The sequence below is a fragment of the Conger conger genome, chromosome 12 (assembly GCF_963514075.1).
Source record: "Conger conger chromosome 12, fConCon1.1, whole genome shotgun sequence".
Classification (NCBI taxonomy): domain Eukaryota; kingdom Metazoa; phylum Chordata; class Actinopteri; order Anguilliformes; family Congridae; genus Conger; species Conger conger.
In genome coordinates this window covers 6855828-6866967 of record NC_083771.1, presented here as the reverse complement: position 1 = coordinate 6866967, position 11140 = coordinate 6855828, and positions in this window count along the sequence as shown.

The following is an 11140-nucleotide window of genomic DNA, read 5'->3' as shown; positions in this document are numbered from 1 at the left end:
CCATATAACTATTTAAAATGCAGTTGTTGTTGTTGTTGTTGGTTTTTTGTTTTACATTGGATGCATTTGTTTCAGGATTAATTCAAAAAGCTACAATGACAAGCCTTTTTACTAAAGTATTTTGTGAATATGTATTTTTGATAGAATAATTGATTTATTAAATAAATAGTAGTTTTTCATATGATTATTTTAATATGTAAAACATCTTAAAGTTGACAATATATTTAAATTCCTACCCAGTACTATTCCACTTCATTCACTCAATAAAATAAAATATGTCTCTTTTGTCATATAACCAAATTTAGAATTGTAGTCAGTATTCAATTTCAATATTTAAATTGTGTGCACCTCAGTGTGCCTCTAGTGGCAGGACAGTTTTCATTTCAACTCATTATAAATTGTATATTTGTGAGAAATTCAGATCTCTGTTTTCATATATTTTTATTTTATATGTTAGATATATTAAAGGTATACTATGCAGGATTTCACATTGTCATTACCATGATACACTGGCAACTTGTGTCTTTGGTCACCATGGACACATATTTTTCTCATGTGATTTCCCTGAAAATTCCTCCAAAATATTTTATTTAAAAGAGAACAGGACTAACACTTAAAAACCTTTATTCTGTCAGAATTTTATCAATAAATTACCCACCCTGAGAACCTAGCCCACTTTGCTCACTTTGTTAAACTACAAATGCTTGTGAAAACAAATGCACTGGTTAATTCCTTTCTGATCAATCCAGTTGAGTGCACAGAATTATAATGGAACTATTCAAGTATGAGTTTATTATTCTCACCATACTAAACAGCATTTGCCAGTTTATGAGCCAATATCAGTGGCTTTCTTCTTGTCTCTCCTCTCTCAATATGTACATTAGTCTAGCTATTGATGATTCCTGGAACATTTGACTTAATCCATGACACTGCGTCAATTTATTTAGTCATGTTTCAGTCCATGTTCCCGAGGGCCTATAAATCACTGCATGATTTGAGCTGTATATGCTTCACAGTCTGAAGGTTTTTATTTATTTTTCTACAGTCCACATTAATCAGCAATTCAGTTTCCACATCAATGTAAATGTGCCAGAGTTAGCTAATGAGCTAATTTTCATCTGTAGTCCTTAACCTGGATGTCTTGGGACTGAAACCAGAGTATCCAGAGGAAACCCACACAGACACGGGGAGAAGGTGCAAACTCAACACAGAAAGGCCCCAGCAGGGCTTGAACTGTGAGGCAACAGTTGGAAAAAGGGATTTGGGTGTTTGCCTGGCAAAGACTTTGCTGGTTGAAACATAGCAAGAATAAACCCATTGGAGCAAAAATACAGAGTGGACATATTTTTTGTTCTCATAATTGCATACTTTGTTCGGTGTGCACAGCAGCCTTCTTTCTAGCCAGTTTAAGAAAATGTAAATTATGCTGTAATACAGATGATCAGGGAGTCTATTGTTTTTTATTTGTCAGGTTGTAAACAATGCATATGTACACTGTAACCTTGCATCAGGTAACCATACACATACAGTACTACATTAGAATGGACAGGAATGAAGATTACAGGTTCAGAGAAAAAGTCTGAGAAGGTGTGTTTTTATTAGTAGACAGTACACAATGTACGCATCTGCTCTCTGATGTCTGCAGGTAGCTCATTCCACCACTGGGGGGCCAACGAGGAAAAACCTGAGTTTTGTATATACGCAGAGGGGAGGAATGGCCAAATGACCAGGGGTTGCCAAGCAAAGTGCATCTGCAGAAGAATTTCAGGCCTGCTGATGGATTGAATGGTATGAAGGTGTCATACCCAAGACTGTCCAGTAGGCAAGTGCTTTGCATTATACTACATTATAAGCAGAACATTGTCATTGTAAGCCAGTGAAGGGAGAAATGTAGAGGTGAGAAATGGATATATTTTAAAAGGTTACAAACAATGTTTTGATATGGCACAAGCGGGGAGGCTGTCCAAACAAGATACAGTAGTAATTATACATATCCATTGAGCTCCATAAGTTTTGGGACAAAGACATCTTTTTTTGATTTTTGATTTTTGATTTTTTGATTTGGCTTTGTACTTCACAATTTTACATTTGTAATCAAGCCATTCACATTTGCTTAAAGTTCTCAACATTTATTACAAGGTAATTTTACACACTTTTACACAGGTTTCACACATTAATGTTAATGAGATTAGTCATTAGTTCTTTGTTGCGTATCATTTGTATGCAATGACTGCTTGAAGTCAGTGATCCATTGACATCACCAGGTGCTGAGTAGCTTGTGGTGATGCTGCTGATGATCTGCCAGGCCTGTACTGCTGCCATCTTCTACTCCTTCTTGTTTCAGGAGCTAATTGCCTTACGCCATCTCTTCATCATATGAAATGCGTGTTGAATTGAATTCAGATTGGGTGAATGATAAACAACTCCTAACTTCAGACAACTGCCCTAAATTAAGATATTATTATATATATATTGTTATAATACAGTAGTATATACTGTCTTGCTGTATCCAATGAGTTTGGAGGCATTTGCTTGAACGTGACTGGATAAGATGCTTCTTTCCATTTCAGAATTCATTCTGCTGCTATCAGCAGTTACCTCATAAATTATGACAAGTGTAGGAATTTGGTCCTTTGTAAAGTAAAACTTGTATCATCAACAAGTGAGCCAGTATCTGCAGCAGCCATACATGCCCAAATCATAAGGCTCCCACCACCATGTTTCACAGATGCTTTGGATCTTGGGCAGCTTCTTTTGGCCTTTAAACGTTGCCCTTACCATTACTCTGATACGTGAATCTTGGTCTCATCTGTCCACGAGACCTTTTTCCAGAACTTAGGTGCTTAGCAAGCTGTAACCTGGCTATTCTGTTTTTGTGGATAGCTAGTGGTCTTGCAGTGTAGCTTCTGTAGCCTCAGTGTAGTCACACCTGGCTCCTAAAGTGTGTTTCTGATCTGTTGGACAGGTGGTTTGGGGTTTTTCTTCATTATGCAGTCATCAACTGTAGAAGTCTTCCTTGGCCTACCAGGTCCTTTACTGAACTCAACAGTGCTCTCTTTCTTCTGAATGATGTTCCAAACAGTTCATTTTTGGTCAACCTAAGGCTTATGTCTCCAACTGTTTTTTTCTTTCTTATTTCTCAGCATCATAATGGCTTCTTTGACATTCTCTGGTACCCATATACATAGACTATTTACTGCACACACATGTTGAAGACTTACATTACAGAGGCTTGTATCATTCAGATATTTGAAACAGAACAAATTCATATCTGAGCATTTGCATACAGTGCACACAATAGATACACTAAAATACAAAGAAATTACAAAATGCCTTATGTTTTATAGTTTAGCACTGAATATCTAAATTTACAAGTCAAAGTCCAATGCAGAACTACTTTAGATTTGTGCACAAACTTGATGTCAACTTGTGTACAAAGTTTGGTACAGATATCAAGGCATTAAAATTCCAAATGGGTTTTCCCAAAACTGCACGAGATGTCCTGAAGTGTCCCCAAATCTCTCCAAATACGAAATATCTGTTTTAGGTTTATGTTTTGAACATTATTTTTCTATTAATCTTCATGTGTATTTTAATCACATATATGAGCCTATGTTTTCTTAAAGCATACCCAAAGTGTCCAAAACGTTTCCCAAAAATGATTACTCACCCTAATGCTTTCTAACCAACGTGCATCACATTTCTTGTGGAACTTTATTTCAAAATTAGGTTAACCAGAGACCCGTTAGCCTCGTTAGCCAGTACATTGCAGGTTTATCGACAGCAAGTCCGAATTATGTAATTACACACATCTGTATATTCATTCTGCAATGTGTACACAGCAATATTCCTAACCTGTTCGTCATGTCAATATGACACATTATACCTTGTTGGAAAGGGTAGGAAACCCTGTACAAGAAGTATACCATGTTTTAGTTTGTTTGTTAGTTTGGTACTGAAAGGACCTAGCAATGCATTTTCGCAACAATAAGAAGTAGTTCAAGACAACCTTCACTTCCCAGAAAAAAGATAGTTTTCAAGAAAATAGCTGAATGGATTGTGAAATAAACTTTAACGTTAGCCAGAAAACAGTCCTAGCTTCATAACCAGGTGTCGTTATTATCATTATTATTATTATTTATATTTTTGCTTCCATAAATATGTTTGTATTGAATAATAACATATATTTCTACAAAACTGGAAATATGTTAGCCGGATGTGCAATAAAAATGAACAAGAAAAAAACAACCAATGTGTTTATTCATACAACGTCTGAATTGTATATTTTGTTGTTATATTGCAACATGATTATTTGCCGTAGAGAAATTGTATCAAGTATTGTTAAAATATGCCTTTTATTGTATGTGGTGTGGTGGAGGTCATAAACTGTGGCGGCAAGGGGGAGGCTGGAGTTTTATTGCCCTGCTTTGCAAATAAGAAGCTGATAAGCATTTAAACTGCTGTTCTTGCTAGCGGAGAGTCTTTTTAACAATCTCCATTTTGTGGTTTTATTAAGTCACAGTTTTTTGTACTCTATAAATATGAATGCAACAGTAATGTGAGACTTTCAATAACTCAACCACAAGGGGACAAAGTGGATAGGGTTATAAAAAGAGAACAATGTGCACTTTAACAGTACACTACTGTTTGATCACAAATTTAAGATTGTGAAGTACATAGCCAAATCAAAAAACATATTAAGACATATGGAGCTCACTGTATGTATTATGTTGCTCAGAAAAACCAAGAGGACCAGTTTACTGAAGCAATGTTTAGCAGATGAGGTCAATCAAAGTCTTCGAGAGGGTAAATAGAAGAGGTCTGTTCTGGTAAAATTTATTCAAGCTGGTGGTACAACATCCACATAGAGATCTCTGTGAGGTATGCTCTAATGTGGACAAATACCTGGAAGTGAAAAAGGGAAAAGCAGAGAACAAATTGAGTTTCATAAATATAGCAGTGGCTGAAATATTACAGGCAGTAAAAAGAAATTGAAGTATTTTATTGTAAAGGGAGATCAGAAGGGGACAGGCACAAATGGCAGTTGATGCTATTTAATTGATAGCAAGGCAGTGCAACCAAGTAAATCTATATAAGGGCTTTTATTACATCATTTCATCAAGATGTCAACATCTCCTTTCAAACCTACATGAATGCCTGTGAATAGGCTATATGTGATGTGAGCTAGACGTCACATTGTATCCCTAATGCCATGGAAACTGAAGGTGGCCGAGAAACGCTTTGACTTCCAGAGGAAAATATGTTTCTGAAATAAACATCTTAGTCATTCAAATTGTCAGCCATCTCTCCCTACAAAAGGGTGTTTTTATCTTTTCTTTTTAGTGCTCAGCTTTTATCCTCTTAGATCAGAGCTGAAGATGAAAACTAGCAATAATGAAACCTACAAAGATGCAGAAATGAAAGGGATCATCTCGGTGCCTGAAACTTGGTAGACTGAAGGCTTTTCCCAATGTGAAAAGAGTCACAAAGTCACATATTAAACATAGGATCAGAAGACGAAGATAATAAAGCTCCCCCCTTATCCTCCCCAAAACTAAACTCCGACAGCTCCATTGGGCATTTCCTCTTCACTGTGGAAGCAACAGTTCAGCCCGCTCATGCAAATACACGCATCGGAGGAGAAGGCAACAGATGCACAAACAATGGGGGGTACTGGCTGGAACAGAGCCATTGCTTCTCGGCCTTCTCTCCTCATACATTTTCTAACCTCCTTTGCCCTGTGCTATGGGACCTCTCTCATGTAATATTCATATTTCTTAGTATCAGTACAATATTTCAGCACATTTTCTTTAAAAAAATAATAATTGCAGCCTGCATTACAATGCTGTGAAACTCACCATTAGGCAAAGGTGTGCTGCATAGATTAAAAGGAATGAAACTCACTTGAACTACCAATGCAATTTTAGGTATGTAGAATGTAGGTTATTTGAGGTGAGATGTTGTGAAAGGTCCTTTACCTGTCTATTTAAGGGAACATTGTCAACGCTTATCTGTGAAAATGAAAATTTTTCAAACGTGCCCTCTAAACATTGTTAAGTTACATGACCACAGTCAGTAGTCTTTTGAACATGCATTTCCTCCGCAAACGTGTAGAGAACTCAAACTCAATGAAAAGTGTTGGGTTAAATCCATTGTATTTCCTCTATGGAGCATTGAGTGCATTGAGAAAAGTGACCATGTGACAAGGAGGCAGTAGACCCATCATCTGTCAAAGATCATTTAATTTTAAACTTAACCTGGAAACACCTCTGGTGCTTTTGGGACATTAAAAGGGGCAGACTCAAATGAATTATCTAGGAGAGATAGACACTGTGGCCTGCTCTATAAAAGATGCAGGAGTTTCAGTCCTAGTGGGGAGAATCGTCCTCTTCTACTTTTATGTACAGTAGATTCTGCCAGCTGCATTAGGTGGATGGCCAGGGACTCAGGTCAAGCCCAGGGAAGAGACACTGGATTTCAGAGTGTCAGAGGAGATGTGAGCTTCTGACCTCCACATTCAGCCCAGCCAAATTTCACCCCAGAGTGAAGGACGGCCATTTTTTTTACCTGAACTTGTTTAACCTTTCATAAAGGAAAGCCTTGTAATAGGGACCGCCCCATACAAGTACTAGATATTAGACTGACTTGAATGACTTGATATAATTTTGAAAGTGTCATTATATTGTGGATTCTTTATTTATTTATAAGCTCCATACTGTATCGGTATAAAATAGAAATAAATGTACAAGATGAACATACCTGCATATTTTTCTTGCATACTTGCATACCCTGCACATTTACAAAAAATCTGGCTTGAAATGACCCGTCAAGTTATTCCAGTAACTCACAATGAATTACGCAATATTTATTGAGGTTTAATGTCAATCGATGAAACTTTGTTGGCGGCAGTTCTGCCTCTCATCATTCCCTGTTGTAAAGCCTGCCAAAACAGGGAGTGGGTACAATAAACTTTATCTTATTTCTCCTGAACAGTTCACGAATGGAGTGGCTGAATCTTGATTCCATTGTCCCTCACTTTAAATGGTAAATGGCAGGCATTTATATAGCGCCTTTATCCAAAGCGCTGTACAATTGATGCTTCTCCATTCACCCATTGATACACACACTCACACACCGACAGCGATTGGCTGCCATGCAAGGCCCCGACCAGCTCGTCAGGAGCATTTGGGGGTTAGGTGTCTTGCTCAGGGACACTTCGACACAGCCCGGGCGGGGGATCAAACCGGCAACCCTCCGACCGAGCCAATTTGGCCCCGACAACATTTAAACTGTTGTGCCTGCATGGGGAGCTTTAGGAGGAAATAATGTGACTAATCGTAATCCAATGGGATTATGGTCAATGTAAACCCACCCTACCCATATCAGAAAGGACCTGTGGACAGCTGACAACTATTACACAGGTTCAAGCCTGTGTCTTTATAGTGTTATAGTGTATGCACACCTATGTCTAAATGGTACCTGGCTAAAAACTGAATGGTACCAACGTCACCATTTTAAGTGACAGATGGAAAGGAATGCACTCTTAATAATAATAATTGATCCACATTCTTTCATTAGGCGGGGTCACGCTCTCACAAAGCTATGAATCTGAGTTTGCAATGTCGTGCTCATACTGTAGAGGTCAGTGCACTAGATTACTGATCATGGTCAGTGTGATACCGACCGGTGGCCTAATGTAAGATAATACACTGAAACCTAGTGAGATGACACCGTCTCTGGCTCCAGCCTCTCTGGAGTGTGGTGAACTGCAGCTGCTTAACCAGCATTCCTCCACTGATGCCCTGGATAGCTCTGTGGCTGCTCCACCGTCTCCTGGGCTGTGAGTCCGGCTTATCTTGGCTTGGCTTATCTGAAGCATGGAGTACAGTGTGTTTCAGAGCTCACTCCCTTGTCCCCTCAGTCTTCCATCTATTTTTAAAGATGATGTTAGACATGTGAAATAGCCTGCCTCAATGAAACAGGCTGAGGTGATACCTTGTTTATCGCTCAGTTGCGTGTCTACTACATGGCTAGATGACATTGTCTCATACTAATTGTATTGACAGGCAATTACTGTATCAATTGATTTTACATTCCAAAAATTCCATACGTACCCCATCAAAACCATTAACAGTATTCTAAATACAACCAGTGAGCACTTTATTAGGTATTTATTAGACTTAGTATTTAGACTTCTGCTGCTGTAGCCCATCCACTTAAGAAGTTTTACGTGTTGTGTGTTCAGAGATGCTCTTCTGCATACCACTGTTCTAATGCGTGGTTATTTGCATTACTGTCACCTTCCTGTCTGCTTTGACCAGTTTGCCCTTTCTCCTTTGACCTCTCTCATTAACAAGACGTTTTGTTTCATGTTTGTCACGTCATGTTTTATGTTTAGTTTTTGTCTTAGTTACGTTATTGTCATGTCACGTATTATGTTAGTCTAGTCTCGTCACGTTTTTATGTGTATATATAGTTATAGTCATAATTTCGCAAACTTGTTATGTCACGATTTATGTTGTTTCATGTTATGTTGTTCCGTTCATTGTTTAGCATACACTTTTTCGTGTCTTTCTGCAAACCTTGCATTCATGCTTTTTCTCTCTCTCCCTTTCTGTCACTCACGCTTCCCTAATTGTTTTAATTTCCCTTGTCTACTTACTAATCTACTAACGCTAGATCAGGATTGGGTAATACTAACATTCTAACCATGTGTTCATGTTACCTTACGTTTCTTGTGCATGTCATTTACTAATTTACTAATGCCAGGGTAGGATAGGTTTATTACTAACGATTACTAATTATCTTGTTAACTTGTCAATCCTCCACACCTGATTTCCATTCTCATGCTGCTCTCAAGCTAATTGTCTACACCTGTCTACACCTGCATATAAGCTCAGTTTCATGTCAAGTCTTTGCAAAATTGTTGCCTCATGTTTGTCAGTGCACTCTTTATTGGGTTTGTCAAGCCATTGTCTACCCATTACGATCCAAGCCTGTTTATTGACCAAAGATTATTGACTTCTGTTTTGTTGACCATTGCCTGCCTGTACCATGACTTTGCCTGCTGTCTTTGTGCTTTTGCCCCGCGGAGCAGACTTCGGTCTTGACTTGTACTTCTGCCCCGCTGACAGCTTTCCTGGCTACTGGACTTTTTGCATGGTGTACCGATTACGAGACCGCCTTCTCCCTCGGTACTGTACTTTGGTTTTAGCTGGATTTTACGTGTATGAACATTGCTTGTTTTTTGACTACGCTCACTGGACATTCCCTGAATAAAGCCCTGACGGGACTTTATTTCACCCCTTTTGTCTGAGTCGTGCATTTTGGGTCCAACCCTTCACGCACCTGTCTCACGTTTTTGCCAATAGAACTGCTGCTCACTGCATGCTTTTTGTGTTTTTGCACCATTCTCTGCAACCCTGTTGCGTGTGAAAATCCCAGAAGATGAGTTGTTTCTGAGATACTCAAACCACACTGTCTGGCACAAACAATAATTCCACGGTCAAAGTTATTTAGATCACATTTCCTCCCCATTCTCACATTTGGTCTGAACAACCGCTGAAGCTCTTGATCATGTCTGCCTGCTTTTATGCATTTTATTGCTGCTACATGATTGGCTGATTAAATATTTGCATTTTGCTGGTGTTCAGGTCTACCAATAAAATGGTCACTGAGTGTACATCTGACTTTATTATTTACCCAGAAACAAGTCCAAGGCAAGATAAACTTCCAAGGTTGGATATCTGCTTATCAATAAAGGAAAATAATTTTTGTCTATCTAGTTTATAGAAAAGTAAACTCAGCATTTTTTAAGCAACGTCAAAGAGGAGCAAGATCATGGTCACCTAATACAGACCATTGTGTGAAATTATTTAGAAAATAGGACAGATTTGAGAATTCAGCCGCAATTCCTTTCTTGAGGCCAAGAACACCATATGCTGTTGCATTAGAATTTTCACTTTGTGCAGGCTACAAGCAAAGTTAATCTGAATGTGATTTCAGAAAAGCATGTCAGAGCGACATCATTAAGGATAAACCCCCACAGGAGCATAGCTAAGCAACAGTATACCACCAGTTGTGGTGGTAACCCTGCCAACGTTACACAGATAAAAATGTGAAGTCTTGTTGCATTTTCATTACCTAAGAATATTCTCCAGAAGATTCCGTTTCCCCAAAGGTACCAGCTAAACAACAGTCATTTCCCATTCTGTACACATCAGAGAGACCCCGCTCAAAGCATTCATTATGTATTAACAGAATAAGAAGTCTTTCATGAACCAAACAGTATTTCTCCCTCTAGTCTGGGGAGACAAAATGTGTTGTGAGTGCAAGTGATCAAACACTGGAAACATCTCACAGGGACTTGCAAAAAGTAGAGGGAAAGAGTGCTTAAAATCATGTCCGTTCCTGAAGTAGACTATTAGGTGCTCTCCCTCAGTTTATATAAGTGCTGTGGAGAAGAACAGGATTGGAGCAGAAGTTTGGAGAATTCTAAAAATCTGGAGTGGGTTTTATGCGTCTCCCTTACATTATCTTTTGAAAGGTTCTTTACCTGCATGTCCTGTGGAATGCCTGGTTTACTGTCAACAGGGAGGTAAGAGTGCTGTAGACAACAACCTGACTATTAAGGGAAATTTGTCTTTAGAACAAGGCAGGTAGGCAGCAATGCAACAACTTACATTTGTGTATGATCCATTACATCTTCTAATACTTCATATATCTGCAGGGTGGTGTGACTGCCACTAAAATGTAATTCTCTGTGAAGTAAATGATCAAACACAGTATGTACAGTCAGGTCCAATATGTGAAAAGTATTTTCCTATAATTTGCAATAAGGATAGAGAACACATTTGGAGGGATTGTTGACCATTGCTCCATGCAAAACTTTTCAAGGTCATTGATATCCTTGGGTTTGCGTTTATCCCTCTTCAGTTCAGACTACATGTTTTTGGTGGGATTTAAGTCTGGAGACTAAGATGACCATTGCAGAACATGGATGTTGTTTTCAATTTTTGACAATTCTTGTGTTGATTTTAATGTACATACAGTATACAACAGAAATGAGTACACCCCTGTTAAATGTCAAATGATTCAAAATGGTATCACCTTACAGCAATTTCATTACTTCTAAATTGAA